At 44.3% G+C, this 21,887-nt stretch overlaps 1 protein-coding gene across 5 annotated transcripts in view; it reads left to right on the top strand.

The window, feature by feature from the left end:
- The window catches only part of MTHFS (methenyltetrahydrofolate synthetase), a 287,753-nt gene extending 271,587 nt beyond the window's left edge, over window positions 1-16,166 (top strand). For all 5 annotated transcript variants that reach the window (XR_016391960.1, XR_016391959.1, XR_016391961.1 and 2 more), the window contains 2 exons: window positions 880-1,182; window positions 5,288-16,166. The gene's annotated coding sequence lies outside the window, so the exon portion shown is untranslated. The remainder of the gene's footprint in view (window positions 1-879; window positions 1,183-5,287) is intronic.
- Window positions 16,167-21,887: the final 5,721 nt, after the last annotated feature.

The following is a 21,887-nucleotide window of genomic DNA, read 5'->3' as shown; positions in this document are numbered from 1 at the left end:
CTTTTGAGAAGGTTGTCAGAGAATTTGTGGACATATTTAAAAGCCCCTATAGAAAGATATCAATTTTATTAACGTTTTCAAAGAACCATTATTTTGCTTTGCTGATTCTCTTACAGATTTCGTCCTCTATTTCATTAATTCCTATTGTTTGCTGTTTCCTCCTCTCCATATTTCACCAGTGTAACCAAGTCCCTGCAGTAAATTCATTCCATCTGATGCTGATACAGGTCTGATACTCCTTTGAATGTTTGGAAAAAACAAAACAAATCAATTATACGCCCCTCATCTCTCACGCACACACACACACACACACACACACACACACGCACACACATTTTGTTGATTTGTTGGCAGATTCAGGAGGTTTATGAACCATGGTTCTTACATTGGTAGAATGTGAGTTTTAAGATGCATTGTTTTCCAAAGGGATAACTTACGGTGTTGAGTCAGCCACACTCACTCACTCATATTGCCTCCCGTTAACACCAAAAGCTCAGACTTCTGCTCCAGCTGGCCTAGGAGCCAGCCTGTGGTCCTGGAACCAGAGTCCTCTCATTCCATACGAGAACCAGAGGCACGACCTTGGCAAATGAGGCTGCCATGTCAAACGTTTGGGCTGGACACCTCAGATGTTGCCAGATATTGAGCATTTTGCCCTGAATGCTACTAGCAAAATATTCCTATAAAACGAACATTTTTCAAGGTCAGTCTGTGTCTTTAGGGGCTCAGTGCTTGGACTTCAGCCGTGAGGCTCCCCTGACCAATTTGAAAGTGTAGCTTTTTGCTCTGTTTTGGAATAAATGTTCACCTTGCTATAAAACATCGGTTCTCTTTCGGGTCTAAGTAATTTCCTTTCCCTTCTGCTTGCCTATCTTTGAGGTGTTAAGAGCACGCGTGGCCAGAAGAGTGGTCTTCTGCCCAGTCTGGAAGCTTGGCCAGAGGAACTGGTGTTCTTGTGTAATGAGATCATCTTTCAAAAGTACCAGACGGTTTTTCGTCCTTCTCACCCAAACGCAACGTTTCCTGGCAGCCATTCCACCACCAAAGTGCCAGGAAAGGGGACTACAAATGCCTCCTAAAAGTACAGGATAGGGGATGTCTCTATCAGGGAAGAAGGAAGGGGAAAGCCCACCCCTTCTGGCCTCAAAAAAACTGCGGGAGGAAGGAGGCTGTCAGAAGCAGGTGAGTAAGTAGGGAAAGAGGTGTGTTCTGACCCTCTCCCAGCTGAAGAGAGGAACCTCCCAGCTAAGCCTCCAGAGGCTTCCTCAGCTCCTGGGGCTGGGGCGGGAGGGTGAGGACAGTGTCCACTTTTTCCTGGTCCCCCTAGAAGATCACAGGGATTGATGGTGTTGGCTGAGGTTTACTTGGGGCGACAGGTGTTGCTGCATTGTGGTGAGGGACGCTGTAGCTGCGGGCCAGATGGCAGATCATCCCGACCAAGAAGTGGCCATGCAGCACAGCTAGACCTCAGGGGACACGCAGTCCTAGAGAGGATTGACTTGGACTCCAGATAGCAGGACTGCCGAGCCCAGACAGAACCAAGGAGGGCAGGCTTCAGCCTCTGGTGCCAGCAGGGCTCCTGTCGATCAGGTGGACAGCGGCATCCTCATACAGACTACAGGAGCCGGAAGGGACCGTGGGCCTGTGGCCCGTGTGGATCCGAGATCTTTCTCGTCACCTTTAGGTCACACAGACCAGCTCTCTCATATCAACACCTCCAGATGCACTCTTGGAGATAAGCAAGGTGAAAAGGGATTAAAAAGTACAAAACGTTTATCCAAAAGAAGCTGAGTTCTCTAAAGAGGCTGTTTTACATTATTAGATCAGATTGAATTTCCTTACATCAATCGTGGAAAATGAAGAAGTTATGTTTTCTTTGCAAATCGGAGTGCCACTGGTAAATTTGCAACCCTGATACGAATTGATGCACAAAGATGATAATTTTAGCTGCTAGAAGCAAGGCTACGGAGTGGGGCTGGTCTGAGCTGAGCTGTTCTTGTGTCCTTCCGCATGGGAATCGGTGTCAGAATGAGGGGGACAAGACTTCATCTGTGGAGAGCGGCTTTTCTTTGGTGGGAAAAATAATTAGCCTGGAGGTAGCTTTCATCCAGTTCTGCCCCAGTCCGATTATTATGAAGGGAATGAGTCATCTCATCAAGAACACACCAGGGACTTCTCTGGCGGTCCAGTGGTTAAGACTCTGCCTTCCAGTGCAGGGGGTGTGGGTTCAATCCCTGGTCGGGGAGCTGAGATCCCACAGGCCTCGCAGCCAAAAATACCAAAGCATAGAACAGAAACAATATTGTAACAAATTCAATAAAGACTTTATAAATGGTCCACATCCAAAAAAAAAAAGTCTTAGAAAAGAACACCCCAGTTCCTTTCTTAGGACCTTCCTCCCTCCACAGGGCTTGGAATTTGGAAGGAGATGGTTCAAGTTCAAGCTCTGGCTCTGACTGGGTGGGCAAGTCGATAGACTTTCCTGAGCTTCTGTCTGTCAAATGGGGATTGAGACATGTGTACCCCTAATCCTCGTGGCTTCAGAAAGAGCTGATGGAGGGTAACAGAAAGTGCTTTTTAAAAACCGAAAAGTCCTAATCCTGTACCCATTCCAAGCTTCCAGATGTCTTCCTTTTCCTGCAGTTTCCTTTTTGCATCCTGCGTGTTCCAGGCTTTTCCTCTGGGCTCTGTTCTGGCCTTCGGCTGACCAGAGGTTTGTTCCTTTGTATCAAGTCCCGTGCTGGATCCTGGAGCTCTTGAGGCCAATAGATCCAACATCTCCCCTCGAGGAACTTCTTGTCCACTCTCAGGCACTGTCCTTCCTTCTCCTGCCAGGCGATTTTCCCTTCGGATGTTACTGGTTATGAATTCTCCTTGGTAGAATGGGCTTGAAGGTGGGATTCTGTAACTAGAGTAGGCCCTTCAGGAAATGGGTCCAACGTGTGAGATATATGACTCGTCAATTTTTCAGTAAGTATAATGCCCTAAACCAGGCTCATTTGGAGTGGAATCTGGAGGGCAGTGCCCTGGATCTTAGGATGTGAATAGCGGGCTTGGGTGGCTCACCTGGGTCAGCAGGTGCTGAGTTGGATGGCGAGGGCAGCTTACCCTCTTCTGTCCCAGGGGTCAGACTTTTTATCACCCACAGGCTTGCCTGTCGCTACCTAGCTTCGAGCCCTTCCACCCAGACTTGTTTTCCTGTTGGCATCCTCAACAGATACGGAGAGACCTATTTGGTTGGAAACCCAGAAAAATTCTTTCATTCACTCTCCTAGCACACCCTTTCCTGAAGACCTAGATTTCACAGGGGGCACAAAACTAGGACCAAGTCAGAGAGGGAGACAACCTGGAAATAGGGTATAGACTCAGGGAACTGTTGATGCTGCAGCCTGAGCCCACAAGGCAGTCTGGAGGCAGAATTCTCTCTTCTTTGGGGGAGTCCATCTTTTTTCTCTTGAGGCCTTCAACTGATCAGACAAGCCCCCCCCCCATATTATGGAGGCTAATGTGTTCTACTCAAAGTCCACTGATTTAAATGTTAATCTCATCTTAAAAAATGCATTCACAGCAGTGTCTGAATCAGTGTTTGGGCAAATATCTGGAAATGGTGACCAAGCCAAGTTGACACATAGAATTAACCATCACGTAAGTTCAAAGAGGCATGGCGTGGGCCAGCGTGGTAAGCCTGGGGCTCTAACACATAAGGAAGGTGTTAATAATGGACATCAATGGGAAGCCACCCTTCCCCCTATCACTGCATCATGAAGATTCAAGGAAAGGAAAGTACCTTTTGGAGCATAACTTCAAAGCCTGGCTTTACAGAACATTCTGGAAAAGATCTAGAAAACTGAAGCCTAAGATGAGCTTCCTGTTCCCACACTTGGATGAAAATTACTGGGTCGTTCTTGTTGCAGTTGGTTGTAGGGTGGATGTTAGCCCACACAGTACTTCTTTTTTTTTTTTTTTTTAAATTTCCACTATGTTTTGACATTTCAATCTATTATCTTTTTTAAAAATTATTTATTTATTTATTTTTTGCTGCACCACACAGCATGTGGGATCTTAGTTTTCCGACCAGGGATAGAACCCGTACCTCTTGCAGTGGAAGCATGGAGTCTTAACCACTGGACCACCAGGGAAGTCCCAGTACTTCTTTTTGAATTAGAAGAAAGACTCCCTTTCATGGACAAATCAGAAAATAGCCCCTCCTGGGCAGATGAATTAGAAAAGTGTAACCCTTCTGGGCAGACAAAGGAGGAACAGGTGCCTATGTTCTCCTGTGGGTGTGGCCTCAGCCATGGAGCAAAGCCTGGCACATGAAGTGCACGCTGGTTTCCCAGAGTGACCTGCTTCCTCAGTTGGGTAACTTTTGTGCACAATGCGACCTGCATCGGTGGTTGGTAGAGAGACACGCTGATAGTGAAAGGACACCTAGAGGTCGTCTAGTCCACCCACTGCTGTCTTGGAGATGGAAACACTAAGTCCCAGAGAGGGACAGAAGGTGACTCCATTCGTGCAATGCCTCTTCAGCAGGGCAACAGCGAGAGGACACAGCAGCCCCCAGAAGGAGAGCCCTCTGTCTTGCCAGCCTGGTCCACCCTACACCAGGCGTGAAGCCAGCAGGAAGGAGAGACGATGACACCCCTCCAAGGACTCTAGGCCTGATATGGATCCCAACTGTTGACAAAATGCTTTACAAACCTTCTGAGCACCTACCATGTCCCTGAGACTCCAAGACGAATAAGGCAGAGTCTCTGCCACCAGGAGGTCACCGGATATTCGTGGCAGGTGCATGAGAATGGCACAGACTTCCAAGGCGACCCATGGAGCATTGTGGAACCAATGAGCATGTGCCTTTAGCTGACCCATCCCTGGAGCCAGAGGGGTCCGAGTAACTCGTGCATCAGTCTTTTGAGAAAGAGTTCATCAGAGAAGATGAACGTGTACCCTAGGAAGAGAAGCATAGATTTTTCTCAATTGCTTCCTCTCCCTCTCCCCTTCTCTGTCCCTCTCCCCGCCCTTCCCCTCCCCTCTCCTCTCCTCTCTTCTCTTCTTTTCCTTCCTCCCTCCCTCTTTTTCTCCTTTCTTCTCTAAGACACAGAGGAAAGAATACTCACCTCTCAAAATCAAGTTTGCCAAAGCAGTGGTCTAATTGGGCCCTGGGAGATTGGACAAAGGGTGTTGTTTTTCTAACAGATCCTCATGAATGGAATTCTTTACTAGTCTTCCAGTCTCCTTCATTAACATGCATTTTCTCTCCCTCTCTGCATCTTGCTCCCAACTCCAGGGCTGCTGAGCCTAGCATTTGTCTCTGGGACTCAAATGCCGACAGGCTGTACAGTGAGAATCTTCAAGAGTGTGTGAAGCCAGGCATGCATGTGGTTAGTCAGAAGAAATCGTTGCTGGAAATGCTGGTCCTCAGAATGACATCTGCTGGGTGGCCTCTCAGAGGGTGGGAGCTGCTTCCCTCCCAAGTCAGGCTCTGCCTAAGCGAGGCTTAGTGATGGAAGCTACTGTTTATCACCCACCAACTCTGCACCAGACCCTGTGTAGCGTGCCTTACCCAGACCCCCTCCTCAGCACAACGTGTGGCAGGAAGTGAGCATCCTGGTCCCTACTGACAGATGAGAAGAATGAGGCTGAACAAGGTCCAAGAACGTTCCAAGGTCACACGGAGGGTAAATGGCAGAGCCTAGACCTGAATATGGATCTAGGTGACACACTGCCTGTTACAGGTGCAGGCGAAGAATAAAGACAGAGACAGGTACATTCTGCCCCCACCCACCCCACCCTTGGGTGCCCGAGCTGGCACAGAGCAAGACAGTCATGGCTCTGGAACTTTTTCTCCCAAGGGCTCCAGGGGCTCGGGAGAGAACAGGGCACTGCCTGTCCCCAGCCACCACAGCAAGGGTCCCAGGGAAAAACCATGTCTGTGGCAGGGAATAGTCAAGTGGACAGATGACTTTGCCTCCAAGCTGGACCGTTGTTTAGGGACAGGGTTGTCCTCCTAGGGAACACTGGCCATCCCAGGTGCTGTGGACTGAATTGCGTCTCCTCCAAAGATGCTGAAGTCCTAACCCCAGTACCTGTCAATGTGACTTTTATTTGGAAACAAGGTCTTTGTAGTTGATCCAGTAAAGACGAGGTCATCAGGGTGGACCCTAATCCAGTATGGCTTGTGTTCTTATGAAAAGAAGGAAGTTGGACACAGAGACAAACACACACAGGGAGAACTCTGTGTGAACATGAGAGTGGAGATTGGGGTGATGATTCTACAAGCCGAGGAGCCCCAACGATTGTCAACAAACCAGAAAAAGCTAGAGGAGAGGCATGGAACAGATTCTCCATGACAACCCTCAAAAGGAACCAACACTGCCAAGACCTTGATTTGGGGCTTTTAGCCTCCAGAACTGGGATACAATACATTCCTGTTGTTTAAGCCACCCAGTCTGTGGTACTTTGTTATGACAGCCCTAGGACACTGATACACCAGAGCTCCTGGGATGTGTGTCCTGCATTCAGCCCTGTAGTCAGGCCTGGACTGAGAAACTCCAGGGAGCCCTGGTGCCATCGCCTGACTTGAAAGGACCCAGCATTGCTGTCTGGTGCCAAGAGAGGCCAGAAGGTGCACAGCCATCATCCAGGACTGGATCCCTGCTGTGTTAAGTAAGCACTGTAGCTCATCTTCCAAGTGGTGGGGTCCCTGGTTACAAAGAACCAGATGGAAATCCAATTGCACTCTCAAGGCTGTTACAGGGGAAGATGGTGTTTGTGTCCTGTGCTATTCCAGGGATAATTAGCATCAGAAGATTAGATTCATAATGCCCCATTCATTTTCTCCGCTCGTCACTGGTGTCTGGTGGAGAATTGGAATTCTTAATCCCGCACGCTCTAAGTGAATGCATATTGAACAGTTTTGACAGCTTGGAAATTTCGTTGCAGGTACTTGACTTCCCATGTCAGGATCAATTTGCAGCCTTGTTTTTTCAGCTGATTAGGTCCCATCCAATTTTCTTGAGCCAGGGTTTCAGAGAATCCGGCTTCTTCCATCTCTACCATGAAGGGATGCAGGGTGGTGATGGTCCCAGGGAGGCTGGGTTTGAGATCTGATATCCAGAATCACTGAATCCACCAGGACTCCTCTTATGTTTGCTCAAGGAAAAAACAGTGAACTCTCTACTAAAGAAAATTACACAATGCAGCTTTGGCCCAGAGATTCTGGGAGAAGTCAGCAAGAACATACACAGAGCTTCTAGCTTGGACTACACAGAGGACAGAGGATGAAGAATAAAGGATTGAGAGCGTGGGTGTGGCTCCTGTGCACACCCCAGCTCTACCATTTCACTCTCTATAGGACCTTGGGCCAATTACTTGCACTTTCCTAAGTTTCCTCATCCATAACGTGGGGGTCGTTGTAATAGAAACCTTATACGGCTGTTGTGAAGATTAAATGAAATATTACATGTAAAAGTTCTCTGCTTGGTGCCTGCAGTGTAGTAAGTGTTTAATGAATGTTAACTTTGAAGCAAAGTTCCTCACGGAAAAAAGACAATTCCTCTTCCTTCACCTTCCTCTCCCCCCTCCTGCATCTCCTCCTTTTTCCCTGTTCTCTATCCTCAGTCAAAGAAAGTCTACAGCACGGTCCAGCAGAAATGCAGGGAGAGCCACATGTGTCGTTTTGTTTTCTAGTAACTATGTTAAAAAGGTACAAAAAGAAAAAAACAAACTGGAAGATGCAGAGAACAGATTGTTGGCTGTCAGAGGTCAGGAGTCGGGGGGAGGTGTGAAATGGGTAAAGGGGGTCAGAAGGTACAAACTTTCAGTTATAAAATAAGTCCTGGGGATGCAATGTACAGCATGTGACTATAGTTAATGATACTGTATTGCCTATTTGAAAGTTGTTTCAGAGAATAGATCTTAAAAGTTCTTATCACAAGAAGAAAATTATGACTATGTATGGTGACGGATGTTAATTAGACTTATTGCGATGATCATTTCATAATACATGGAAATATTGAATCATTATGTAGCATACCTAAAACCAATATAATGCTATATGTTAATTATACCTCAATAAAAAAACAGAATTTGGAAAAAAAGGTACAAAGAAACAGGTGAAATTAATTTTAATAACATTTTATATAAAGCAATATAGTATAGATCGTGTAATCAGTGTAAACATTATTAACGGGCTACTTTATATTGTATTTCTCCTACTGTGTCTTCACAAGCCAGTGCGTATGCTATGCTAACAGCACATCTCACTCCGGACTGGCCACGTTTCAAGTGTTCAATGAGCCACGTGGGGCTACTGGTTGGGATACTGGGCAGTACAGCTCTAGACGTGCTGGAGCTTGTTGATTCCCCTAGAAATTTTCCACTTGTCCGCATTATCTCAATCTCCTGGCCTTCTTGTGCTGGGGTGACAAGGACACATCATGACTCTCAGGTGAGTCAGGAGCTTCCCTCGGAAGCAGTAGCCAAGGCAGGAAATTCTGTTCCCACTGCAGACACTGCCACCTGGTTTTAGGTGCTCAGTGAGACAACTTAGCCCTTGATAGTCTGGGGATCAAGAGATGAATAACAGGGCTTCCCTGGTGGCGCAGTGGTTGAGAGTCCGCCTGCCGATGCAGGGGACACGGGTTCATGCCCCGGTCCGGGAGGATCCTACATGCCGCAGAGCGGCTGGGCCCGTGAGCCATGGCCGCTGAGCCTGCGCGTCCGGAGCCTGTGCTCCGCAGCGGGAGAGGCCACAACAGTGAGAGGCCCGCGTACCGCAAAAAAAAAAAAAAGAGATGAATAACACACCATCCTGACTCTTCATAAATTCATAGTATAGTGGGTGGTCTATGTGCAAAATAATTACTGTTCACTGTCATAAGAGCTGTGATAAAAGTTCGTTAAAGATGTTGATGAAACGAGAGAAGGGTGATATACGTAAGATAAAGTTAAAAAATGTAAATTCTGTATATGATCATGGCTATTAAAATTCTCTTGGTTGCTAGAAATAGAAACCTTAAGCCAAAGGGTGCCTACTAAGCATGTTATATGAAGAATTTAGAGGAATCATGCAAATCAAGGAAACACTATATCCCAGTCAAGGATGCAGTCAGCTTTCGCAGACAGACTGGAGCAGCGTTAAAGATTCAGGCAGATCTTTCTTATGTGTTCTGCTTAACATGCATTTTTGATACTTCGCTTGCCCTGCAGTCCAGCTTTCTTTCTCTAGTTCACATGAAGGAATTCAGTCACTGGTAATGGCTCCAGAATGTGTCATCCAGACACAGAGAGCAGACAGGCTGATATTTCAATATCTTAATTCGAATTTGAAATTTGTGAGAAAGGACTTTGATTCAGCTTGAATCCAATAGAGCTTGAGTTAGGTAGCCAGGAGACAGGGCAATATTGTGTAAACACGGCTTCCTCTTCTCCATGTAGATGGAGGAGAACAAAGTCCTTTTCCAGAAAAATAAGAGAAGGTGAGCGAATCAAGCAATAGATGTTCACTACATTCTTCCCCTTGACTTCCCAGCATACAGGCTTACACGCATGTGCAAACGTACATGCACACATCCTTTTCCCTCATACATGCAAATAGGGCTCTACCTCGTGTGATTCACCAAATTCCTTTTCCCCTATGGGAGGTGAGCTGAAGTCCCATCTGGCAAGGAAATCTAACACGATGTTGACCCTCTCTTTTCCAGGCTCACAGTCTTTGGGGATTATCCCTTCTTCTACTCATTTTCTTTCTTTTTTTTTTTTTTAAGATTTTTTTGATGTGGACCATTTTTAAAGTCTTTATTGAATTTGTTACACTACTGCTTCTGTTTTATGTTTTGGGTTTTTTTGGCCACGAGGCATGTGGGATCTTAGCTCCCTGACCAGGGATCGAACCCGCATCCCCTGCATTGGAAGGAGAAGTCTTAACCACTGGACCACCAGGGCAGTCCCCTTCCACTCATTTTCTTTTGAAGGTGATTTGGAGGAACAAACGGGGCAACAGGAAATCCCAGGATGCCCCGACTCCTCTGGCCTCTTCCACACGTGACATCTCCTAAGTGCCGTAACTCTACCATTTTCTGATCAGGACACTAACTTTAGCTTTAAAAAGAAGATGAACCGACAAAGTTGACTGCTGCAATTTGGCAAGGTCTATGATTATTTGGTCCTCAGCTGCCTCAGATTTCTGGTGATGTCCGTCAAAGGCTTCGTTTCACAGAGTCACATACTTTATGCTATTCTCTATCAATTTTTAGAATGGCTATCTTGGACTGGAGTTTGTATCTCTCATCTTGTACCATAAAGTCTAAAGAAGTAACTGAAACATGCTAAAATCCTATGAAATTACTATTGAATCAAGTCCCAAGAGCAAATAGGCAACAGTTTCACTAATTATGTCACTATTTCATGGAAAAGATTGCCACCTTCCCAGACAAGGATAGGAAGGTGAGCATGTTACTGACCAGAGTTCTTGGCCTCCTCAATTAATAGAAATTGATCAGAGGCCAGAAAAGAAATTCAGGTAAGGCTTTATTGGGACCCCTGCTGCAGCAGAGGGGAGCGAGAACAAACACCAGGTTCCCTTGCTCACTAGCTGGGGCGGGGGGGCGAGCTTGCTCCTTATATGGGGTGAGGGTAGGGGTGTGTCCAGGGGTCGGGCTGGAGGGGTGGCTTAGGTGTTTTGCCCACCCCTTAGGTGGTGTTGCGTGCGGGGGGCATGTCCCGTACCCTGCTTTTGTTCCTGCTCTTCAGAAATGGCACTTGGGTTTTTGATCTTTTTGTATCTTGTTGTCCATAATTCGCCCCAACTGTGCATGCATGCAGTTATTTTAAGTCCCTTATAGTGTCTTTGTATTTTGTTTCTCAAGGAGATGTTTGCCCAGGTGCAAGCACTGCAGCAAAGGGTCCCAGGTCCCAGGTCCCAGCCTGTCTCAAGCACATCCTCACTTCTCTCCTCACCACACCCCTTTTAAAATCCTGATGATTGAAAATCTCCACTGCTCGCAGCAACTTCTGCATTAGTTAAGCTTCGTTTGGTCAACAATAGCAGAGATGGACCATGGCTAGCTTAACTTAAAGAGGACATTTGTTGATATGGCCATGCCTTGAGATGGACAGGGACCAGGGCAGATTCAGTGGTCCTAGTTGGAGGGATTCACGAGCCTTCACTCTGGAGGACTCTAACATAGCTCAGTTTAAAGGTGCTCAGGTGCTGCGTCTCTCAGTACAAGATTCAGACTCTTGGTAGGGATGGTTAAGGGCTTAGCTTGAGTCAGATGCCTACCTGTGGCCAGTGAAGCAGAATCACCTAGTACAGACACAGCTGAGGGGTCTGTTCATGTCTATCGGGGCCAGTTCCTGGGGAGTGGGCAGCTGTGGTGAGGTCTACATAGACTTAAGAGTTAGATGAGCGTCACGTGGTTGTTGTTATTTCTCTTCTAAATCTTTACAAGAAACTTGTTGGCTTTTTCCTTCAATTTTCTAACTATAATGTATTTGCGAACACTATAGATATAATCCACTCTATCATTAAATGGAATTCCAAGCTTTCTTCCACTTTCTTTTTTTCTTTTTCTTTTTTTTTTTTTTTTTTGCGGTACGCGGGCCTCTCACTGTTGTGGCCTCTCCCGTTGCGGAGCACAGGCTCCGGACGCGCAGGCCCAGCGGCCACGGCTCGCGGGCCCAGCTGCTCCGCGGCATGCGGGATCCTCCCAGACAGGACCCACGTCCCCTGCATCGGCAGGCGGACTTTCAACCACTGCACCACCAGGGAAGCCCCCCCCACTTTCTTTTAAGCTTCAACTTCTCCACTCATGTATTTAATTTATCTGTCTGTCCACAGGAAAATTTTGAGTAGTTTTTGCAAGAAAGGTATCTGAGTGATGGGATGTATGGTCATGTGTTTATCTTTGATGTCATTCTTTGCCTTCTCTTATTAAAAAATTATTGTATTTAGATTTCTTTTCCCCAAAAACGTTCTGCAAAAAATTCTCATTATCTTCTGGAATTTAATATTGTGAAGGAAAAGTCTGAGCCAGCTGATTTTCCTTCTAGGAAACTAATTTCTCTGCCTGTGTACTACTTTGACTTTTTCCATTATCTTTGAAGGTGTTTTTGTTGTTGTTGTGGTAGTGGAGGGGACGGATTGGGTTTTTTTGTTTGTTTGTTAGTTTGTTTTTTGCAGTACGCAGGCCTCTCACTGTTGTGGCCTCTCTCGTTGCAGAGCACAGGCTCCGGATGCACAGGCTCGGCGGTCATGGCTCACGGACCCAGCTGTTCCGCGGCATGTGGGATCTTCCCGGACCGGGGCACGAACCCGTGTCCCCTGCATCGGCAGGCGGACTCTCAACCACTGCGCCACCAGGGAAGCCCTGTTTTTGTTTTTTCATTAAAGGAAAACTAGGAAAGTTGGAACAGGTACATTAAGTCCCCCACATACGAACGAGTTGCATTCCCAGAGCGCATTCGTAAGTCCAATGTATTTTTAAGTCCAACAAAGTTAGCTTAGGTACCCAGTTAACACAACTGGCTATATAGTACTGTACTGTAATTGGTTTATAATACTTTTCACACAAATAATACATTAAAAAACACACAGAAAGTAAAGAAAACATTGACTCTTTCAGTGCAGTACCTTGAAAAGTACAGTAGCACAGTACAAGAGCTGGCATCCAGGGGCTGGCATCGAGTGAACAGGCAAGAAGAGTTACTGACTGGAGGAGGGAGAGGAGGTGGGAGATGCTAGAGCTGAAGGATCGTCAGCAACAGGAGACGGAGGGCGAGCTGTGATGTCACTCACGCCTGACGTGGATGGCACAGGTTCTGGTTCCTTGCTGGAATTAGATGCACGTTTGCATCTTTGAAAGTTTGCAACTTGAAGGTTCATATATAGGGAACTTACTGTATTAGGTTTCCCTTCCAGAAACCTACAGTAAGAATTTATATGAGTACTAAAAAGAAACCATCAAAACTAAAACCCCAGACAATAAAACAGTTTTCCAAAATACTGAGCTCCAAGAAGTCTAGTCTGACAACTTCTACTTTCCCGATGGGCAGTGTGTACATGTGTACATGAATATCAGGGGAAGAGAAGGCGGGTGGAAGATGAGTGGTGGGGTGGCTAGGAGGTGTCAGGAGAGTTTACTGAGAAAAAATGTAAATGAAAGCTGACTTGAGAAATAAGAAAGTATTTCCAAGCAATGTGGAAGGCCTTGTTGAGCTCGGAGGTCACACATCTGTAATGACCCTAATCTGCATGGTTATTCAGTTTTCTCCAGCAGTACTCAGAAGCCAAGGTATTGGACTGGAAGAAGCAGGCAGTTGTGTGGATACAGGCTAGTATTTTTCTCAGTAGGTATGAGAAAAGGGCAAGAAATAAGTGCATCATCAGGGAAGCAGGTCCTGTGGGTTTAGACATCAGGGGTGGGAAATGAGGGCAAGAGGAGGCTGAAGGTTGAGGAGACAGTCGAGGATCAAGGTACCAGAGGTCCTCATTAGACTAAAGATGAGCTTTAAAGGGAGGTTTAAGAGAATTTTACATGAGAGGTAAAATATTTCAGCAGACCTAGACTTGGATACGAATACGTAGTCTTTCATTTATTTCTAAAACTGCCCTTAATTTCTGTCTCTGATATTCCAGCCCACCCTCCGGCAGGTGTCTTAATCCAGATGCTTTCAGAATATTCAGCCCACTCCTGTGACTGAGCAGTCAGCTCAGGATGATGAACTCAGAGCAGTCCAGAATTCCGTCACAGGCTCTCCTCTCTCTTTCTTCCTCGGGGTAGATCCCATAGCCCTGGAAGGCTTATTTGGTCACTGTTGGTCACCAGGGGTGGAAACAGGAGCTGTGGTGCCCGCCTTCTTCTTCTTCTTTTTTTTTTGGTGCCCACCTTCTTGATCAGGTTGGGTTGATATCCATGACTTGAGATGCTGTGGTGATCTTGGAGTTTGTGGCTTTCAGCTCCAGCCCAGCACCTGGTCAGAGGAGACCTGGAAAAAGAGGAGCATCTTCCCTTGGCCCTGCCCAGCTGCATGCATCTCCTGCAAAACCTCAAAATCAAAGGACACATTCCCCTTTCAGTGAGACTTTATCATGATTCTTTTACTCAAAAGGTAGGAAAATTTTAGGACACCAAAGACAGGGAGTTTTCAAATGCTTTTTCTATCTGTTAATGTCCCACTCAAGACAATAGCAAAGCTCATTCAGTGGTCCTTTGTCCCATTTTCAGCTGGATATATGTCTATGTATAACTGATTCACTTTGCTATAAGCCTGAAACTAACACAACATTGTAAATCAACTCTACTCCAGTAAAAATTTTAAAAAGAAAAAAAGCACACGGAATTCTAAAGGACACAAGAAAGCACTGGGAAACTGAGTCAGGGAGAAGTAGCCCAGAGCAGCCTGAGGATGAGCTCACAGGAGGGGACAGACTGAGGACAATGACATTAAGAGAGTGATTAAGAATATGAGGGATGCGCTTCCCTGGTGGCGCAGTGGTTGAGAGTCCGCCTGCCGATGCAGGGGACGCGGGTTCGTGCCCTGGTCCGGGAAGATCCCACATGCCGCGGAGCGGCTGGGCCCGTGAGCCATGGCCGCTGAGCCTGCGTGTCCGGAGCCTGTGCTCCGCAACGGGAGAGGCCACAACAGTGAGAGGCCCGCGTACCGCAAAAAAAAAAAAAGAATAAACAAGGTTATTAAAAATATTATTGGGACAAGTAAATAATTGGAATATGAGTGGTTAGACTAGGTAAAATTATAGCCTCTTATGTAAAATTTCTTGAATTTAATATCGGGACTGTGGTTACATAAAAGAATATCGTTTTTCTTAGGAAACACACACAAATATCTTAAGGGGGGAAGGGGCATGGTGTCTGTAACTTGGGAGAATACATCTGTAACAAATATTGGAAAAAATCAGTATTCCTAAAAATCAAGGCAAATAACCCAATAGAAAAGAGATCATATAATATATACAGTACATAACAGAAAATATACAATGAAAAGATACTCAACTCTCTCATAAATAAATAAATAAATACAAGTTAAAACAATAAGATACCATTTTTCACCCACAGAGTGGCAAAATCAAGAGAGTTTGGAAATAATATGAAGTGTTGACACTTAAACAGGAAACGGTAGAACTATAAAATGATACAGCTTCTTTTGAAGAACAATTCACCCACAACCCATATGTACCCAAAGGGGCAGGTACAGAAATGCTCACTGCAGTCATGTTTAAAGTGAAAAACTTGAAACAACATAAATGTATATAGGAATATGGGTGGAAACTCAAGTCATTTCATTGAGTGACAAGTTGTAGAATAAAATTATATGTGCTATTAAAATCAATAACAATTAATGTACTACTAAATGATATAATTTTATGGATCTATCAATATATATCAAAATTATGTAAAATCAAGGAAAATGTTCTCAGGATATGCATCAAACAGGAACTCAGGATGGAGAGGGTGAGGTCTGATCAGTGAGGACATCAGCTTATCTGCAGTGTTTTTATTTATTTACTTATTTATTTATTTTTGGCTGCATTGGGTCTTCGTTGCTGCGCGTGGGCTTTCTCTAGTCGTGGCGAGCAGGGGGTCTACTCTTTGTTGGGGTGCCGGCTTCTCATTGCGGTGGCTTCTCTTGTTGCGGAGCACGGGCTCTAGGCGCGCAGGCTTCAGTAGTTGTGGCATGCAGCCTCGGTAGTTGTGGTGCACGGGCTTAGTTGTTCCGTGGCATGTGGGATCTTCCTAGACCAGGGCTCGAACCCGTGTCCCCTGCATTGGCAGGCGGATTCTTAACCACTGCACCACCAGGGAAGCCCTATCTGCAGTGTTTTAATTTTTGAAAAGGGAAATGTATTCCTATACTGCTTGCGTAATTAAGGATTACAAGTGTAATTAAGAATTTCATATATAATTACACATTAACTTTAAAATGTAGGCAGCAGCCTTTACCTCCCCAAGATCATTTATAAATCAATTTTCGTTTCTGTCTGTTAATAAGTCAGATACCACTTACTGGAGGATGGTCCCCTCTGTCATTCTAGCTTCTATTTTTACTCTTCCCTGGCACCTCTGGACCTTCTATTTAAATCTGTAATATTGTGATTTGGAAATTAAATTCAAGTGAGGACAAAACAAAGGTGCTTCTGAATTCAAGTAGCTTGGATGTTTACCTTTCCCCTGTTCAATTGTGTGTGCACAAGAACCTCCTCTGTCTTAACCCTGTGAGGAAACCGGTGAGAAACCACATGTGGGTATCACTACGGGGAGTCCACACAATGACACATTTTGGCAGCTCTGTTCTTTGGGGGACATTGTGAAATAATGATATTTCTCTTCCCAAGCCTGATGACTAGAAAATGTGAGTTTCACGTGGGACCTGCATCTCCCGAAGAATGGATGTGATGCCCTGTATAATTCTTTTTTTTTTTAACATCTTTATTGGAGTATAATTGCTTTACAATGTTGTGTTAGTTTCTGCTGTATAACAAAGTGAATCAGCTATACATATACATATATCCCCATATCCCCTCCCTCTTGTGTCTGCCTCCCATCATCCCTATCCCACCCCTCTAGGTGGTCGCAAAGCACTGAGCTGATCTCCTTGTGCTAAGAGGCTGCTTCCCACTAGCCATCCATTTTACATTTGGCAGTATACATGTCAATGTTACTCTCTCACTTCGTCCCAGCTTACCCTTCCCCCTCCCCGTGTCCTCAAGTCCATTCTCTATGTCTGTGTCTTTATTCCTGTCCTGTCCCTAGCTTCATCAGAACCATTATTTTTTTAGATTCCATATGTGTATACCCTGAGAAAACCATAATTCAGAAAGAGTCATGTACCACAATGTTCACTGCAGCTCTATTTACAATAGCCAGGACATGGAAGCAACCTAAGTGTCCATCGACACATGAATGGATAAAGAAGATGTGGCACATATATACAATGGAATATTACTCAGCCATAAAAAGAAACGAAATTGAGTTATTTGTAGTGAGGTGGATGGACCTAGAGTCTTAACTTCACTTCATACAAAGCGAAGTAAGTCAGAAGGAGAAAAACAAATACCATATACTAACACATATATATGGAACCTGTATAATTCTTGATGGACTTAAAATATCCCTGAAAATTCTAAAATAGCATCATGGAATATGAGAATTCAGAGAGAACTTGCTGATTCTCAAGTTAAATCATCTTGAGTGTCTTACTGTTGTTGCTTGTTCGTATGTTTGTTTTTAATGGAGAAACCAAGGTCCAGAAGAAGGAGGCGATGTCTCAAAGTCACAGAATATTTGGGCACAGTTGAGGGCAGATCCCAGCCCTAATCATCTCCTACAACATGACCATGGCATTTGTGTGGCATGACGTATGTGCACCCATTTTGTAAATTAGACGATGGAGTGAATGGAGAAAAGGAAGTTTCCTGTTTTCTGTTATTATATCTGCCCCACAGCCCATAACAGTATGACATAGTCTAGTTACAGCAGGCATTTCTCCCATGGACTTTGCCCGCTTAGGAGAGTGGGGCCGGCAGAGGGTCTAGATTGCCAATATTGGTGACCTGTATCAGGAGGGGCTGATGGCAGGAGACCCTAATGAAAACTGCCAAGATAAGGCATTATCTTCACTGTCAAGCATAGAATTACAAGTAGTGTTTTTCTGGTCATCAATTACTTATACGGTTTTCCCCAGTCATTCAGAAACTTGGTCCTCTACCTCACCAAGGGACAGGGGAGACTCAGAGCGAGGAACGAATGCTTTTCTGTTCTCACGTGCTTGAGTTTTGCTGCTGTGCTCCTCATTCTGAAGGACAAAGTGTGCTAATGACCAAACTTTAAGAGCTGATTCAAGTCTGATGTGTTCCATCGCACCATTAAAAAAAAAAAAAAAAGTGAAGCCCTACAGCCAGGTCCAAAAAGGGAGCTGTACACTACCATATGATCCTGCAATCCCACTCCTGGGCATATACCTGGAGAAAAGCATGGTCCAAAAGGATACATGCACCCCAGTGTTCATAGCAGCACTGTTTACAATAGCCAAGACATGGAAACAACCTAAATGTCCATCAACAGAAGAATGGATGTGGTATATATATATATATATATATATATATATACAATGGAATATTACTCAGCCATTAAAAAAGAATGAAATAACGCCATCTTCAACAACATGGGATGGACCTAGAGATTGTCATACTGAGTGAAGTAAGTCAGACAGAGAAAGAGAAATATCATATGATGTCGCTTATATGCAGAAGCTAAAAAGAAACGATACAAATGAATTTATTTACAAAACAGAAACAGACTCACAGACTTAGAGAACGAACTTATGGTTACCAGCGGGGAAGTGGGGGAGGAGGGATAGTTAGGGAGTTTGGGACTGATATATACACACTGTTATGTTTAAAATGGATAACCAACAAGGACCTACTGCATAGCACAGGGAACTCTGCTCAATATTCTGTAATAACCTAATTGGGAAAAGAATTTGAAAAAGAATAGATACATGTGCATGTATAATTGAATCACTGTGTTGTACACCTGAAACTAACACAACATTGTTAATCAACTCTACTCCAATACAAAATAAAAAGTTAAAAAATAAAATAAAACAGTGTGTCAGAAGTTAAGATTAAAACAAAACAAAACAAAAAGCTAACCGTACAGATATAGGTGTGGGGCAATGCAACTGAAAGTTAGGCACTGTCTAGCTGTCAGTACATTTAACAAGTAAACATGTGATTGGATTCTGAAGACACCCACATGGTGTGAAAGTGCTGTGGAGTGTGTGTGGTCTGGAAACAGAAAGACCAATGTTCTGACATTTACTGACATATCTGACATTTACTCACTGCTCACCTTTGGTTTTCTAATCTATGGAAGGGCAATAACACAAGGTCACTGCCAATCCTTGGTGGGCTGAAGAAAAGTGATTAGGATGGGAAGAGGACCAAAACCCACCTTGCAGGTTCCTTTAGGAATCAGGTAGGGTGACTTATTTAAAGGACCTAGTTTTTTTTTAAGGTTTTCATTACGTGGTTAGGACAAGTTATGGTGAAGAGTCCAGTAGAAGCACACAGGCTTGAAATCAAGTTTCACTTAGGTATGTATCAGATATTTAGATTTTCATTTAGGTCACTTACTTAGTTGTATGACCTTCAGCAAATTCCTGCCCCTCTTTGAGTCTCCTCATGGGAAAATGGGGGATTAAAGACCAATCTTATGGTACTGTTTAAGGTTCTACTGCGGCTGCATTGAAAGAGACACAGTTCACTAAGTCTGTGAGTCTGTTTCTGTTTTGTAAATAAGTTCATTTGTATCATTTCTTTTTAGATTCTGCATGTAAGCGATATCATATGATATTTCTCTTTCTCTGACACTTCACTCAGTATGACAATCTCTAGATCCATCCATGTTGCTGCAAATGGCATTATTTCATTCTTTTTAATGGGTGAGTAATATTCCATTGTATATATGTACTGTGGGGGAGGGGTGGGGGGAAGGGATAGTCAGGGAGTATGGGATTGACATGTACACACTGCTGTATTTAACAGGGATAACCAACAAGGACCTACTGTATAGCACAGGGAACTCTGCTCAGTGTTATGTGGCAGCCTGGAGGGGAGGGGAGTTTGGGGGAGAATGGATACATGTATATGTACGGCTGAGTCGCTTTGCTGGGTACCTGAAACAACATTGTTAATCGACTATACTCCAATATAAAATAAAAGGTTAAAAAAATAGAGACACAGTTCAAAACAAGAGAGGAAGTTGTCTACTCTCTCTACCATATTTTAATCACATCTCCTTAATGCTATTCATCCAAAAATTTATTAATCTGATTGATATTGTTTGAATGTCTTCTAAGTGCCAAGCCCTATTCTGGGTTTGGGGGACAGATCTGTTTATAGGAAGTAATCTTGCCTTTAAGGAGGTTTATATTCCAGCAGGCAATACAGAAAGCTGAGGTGATGATGAGACATTCTATTGGAGTCATCACGACCATCTCTTTCACTAGATAGAGTGCTCCTGGAGGGCAGGGACCATCCAAGCTTTTTCATCTCTATGTCTTCAGTGCCTACCCCAGAGTGAGCAAATAGTATCTAATTGCTGAATTAATAAATATAGGTAATTCTGGACTTATGCCAATAATTGGGCCATATCTTGACCCTGCAATCCCACTCCTGGGCATATATCCAGAGAAAACAATGGCCCGAAAGGATCCATGCATCCCACTGCTCATTGCAGCATGAGTTACAATAGCCAAGACATGCAAGCAACTTAAATGTCCATCAGCAGAGGAATGGATGAAGAAGATGTGGTACAGATCCACAATGGAATACTACTCAGCCATAAAAAAGGACAAAATAATGCCATTTGCAGCAACATGGATGGACCTAGAGATTGTCATACTGAGTGAAGTAAGTCAGACAGAGAAAGAGAAATATCATATGATATCCCTTATATGCGGAATCTAAAAAGAAATGATGCAAGTGAATTTATTTACAAAACAGAAACAGACTTGCAGACTTAGAGAATGAACTTATGGTTACCAGGGGGGATGGGTGGGGGGAAGGGAAAAAGAAAAAGAAAAAGAATTGGGCCATATCTTCCTAGCTAACTGAGCTATTGAGATCTTAGATGAGCCCAGAATTTTGGAACCTAAAAGAACCTCAAAAATCAAGGAGTCCAGTCCCTCATCTATAATTTCAGTTTCTTCTACAATATTCCTACAGTTGATTTCATGAAAATGGGTAAGAGTTCCTAGGAATGGAGGTATCATGAGAAAATAAGATGATGCTATTTTTGCTAAATTTTAGATGCGGTAGAGATGGAGATTTAAGAACCACGGGCTCCAAGAAAGCCTGTGATCCGTCTCAAGCTGACATCTATTGGTGGTGTTCCTGTCCTTCATTAGTACAGATAATGTGACATGCAATTCAGACTCTGTTACAGTGAGCACTATGGCAACCGGAATTTTTGCCTAATGAAACAATTGCCGAGCTTCAACCCACAGCCCTCTGATTCCACACACCAATCATCCCAGCAAACTCAAATAAAAGAATCTGGACAGTTCATTGAAATTCACTGTGATCCTATTTGTCTCAGAATTAAAACCACATTAAGTGGGGATGTGTGACAGTTCATTTGGGCTCCTTTGCTTTGGCTTGCTGTGCGAATCAGGAATGGATACCAGGGCAATATTTAACCCAGTTGAACATGAGTAAATACACGGAAACGACATCCAAGTCCTCTTCAAACCGCTTTGGCAACGGTGAGATTGAGGACAAGTAATGAAAGTGCTAAACACAAATAATTTCAATTCTTTTAAACGCTTGCTGGTTTCAGAGCGCAGCTACTCAATATTTCTCCCATAGCATCAGCATCACAAGAAATTAATATATGTCATATGGTTGAATTTTTTCAAGTCTTTACCATTTTCTCACTACCTCCTGTTCGGGGAACATGTGAAGCTTTGCGATATGAAGACTCAGGGGAGCTTGGGAGGGCCTCTGGGATTATGGAATCTGTGATTTTAATGCCTCGCATGATAAGATGAGTTGTTAGGTTCCCATTTCATAGGGACAAAGCCAGATGGCAGAAATTAAGATTTGGGGATTCAGAGAACAGCAACACATGTTTATGCTCTTGAGAATAAACTTGGGAACATCTGGTAAGGACATGGAATGCATCTTTAGGAGCCGGGGTTATCCTATTAACTAGAATGCAGAAGGGCAAAGTGGACGCTCTGGAGACACAAGCTTAGGTTTGTATCGCAGCTCAGCTCCCTAGAAGTTGTGTCCCCTTAGCCTACAGACCTCCCCTGATTGCCTCCCTGTAAGATCACCTGTAAAAGGGAGGAAACTCCAAACT

Source organism: Delphinapterus leucas, chromosome 2, assembly GCF_059928025.1.
Source record: "Delphinapterus leucas isolate spDelLeu-1000000601 "Yukka" chromosome 2, BTC_Dleu_Yukka2, whole genome shotgun sequence".
Taxonomy (NCBI): Eukaryota; Metazoa; Chordata; class Mammalia; order Artiodactyla; family Monodontidae; genus Delphinapterus; species Delphinapterus leucas.
This window is presented reverse-complemented; position numbering and strand designations above follow the sequence as displayed.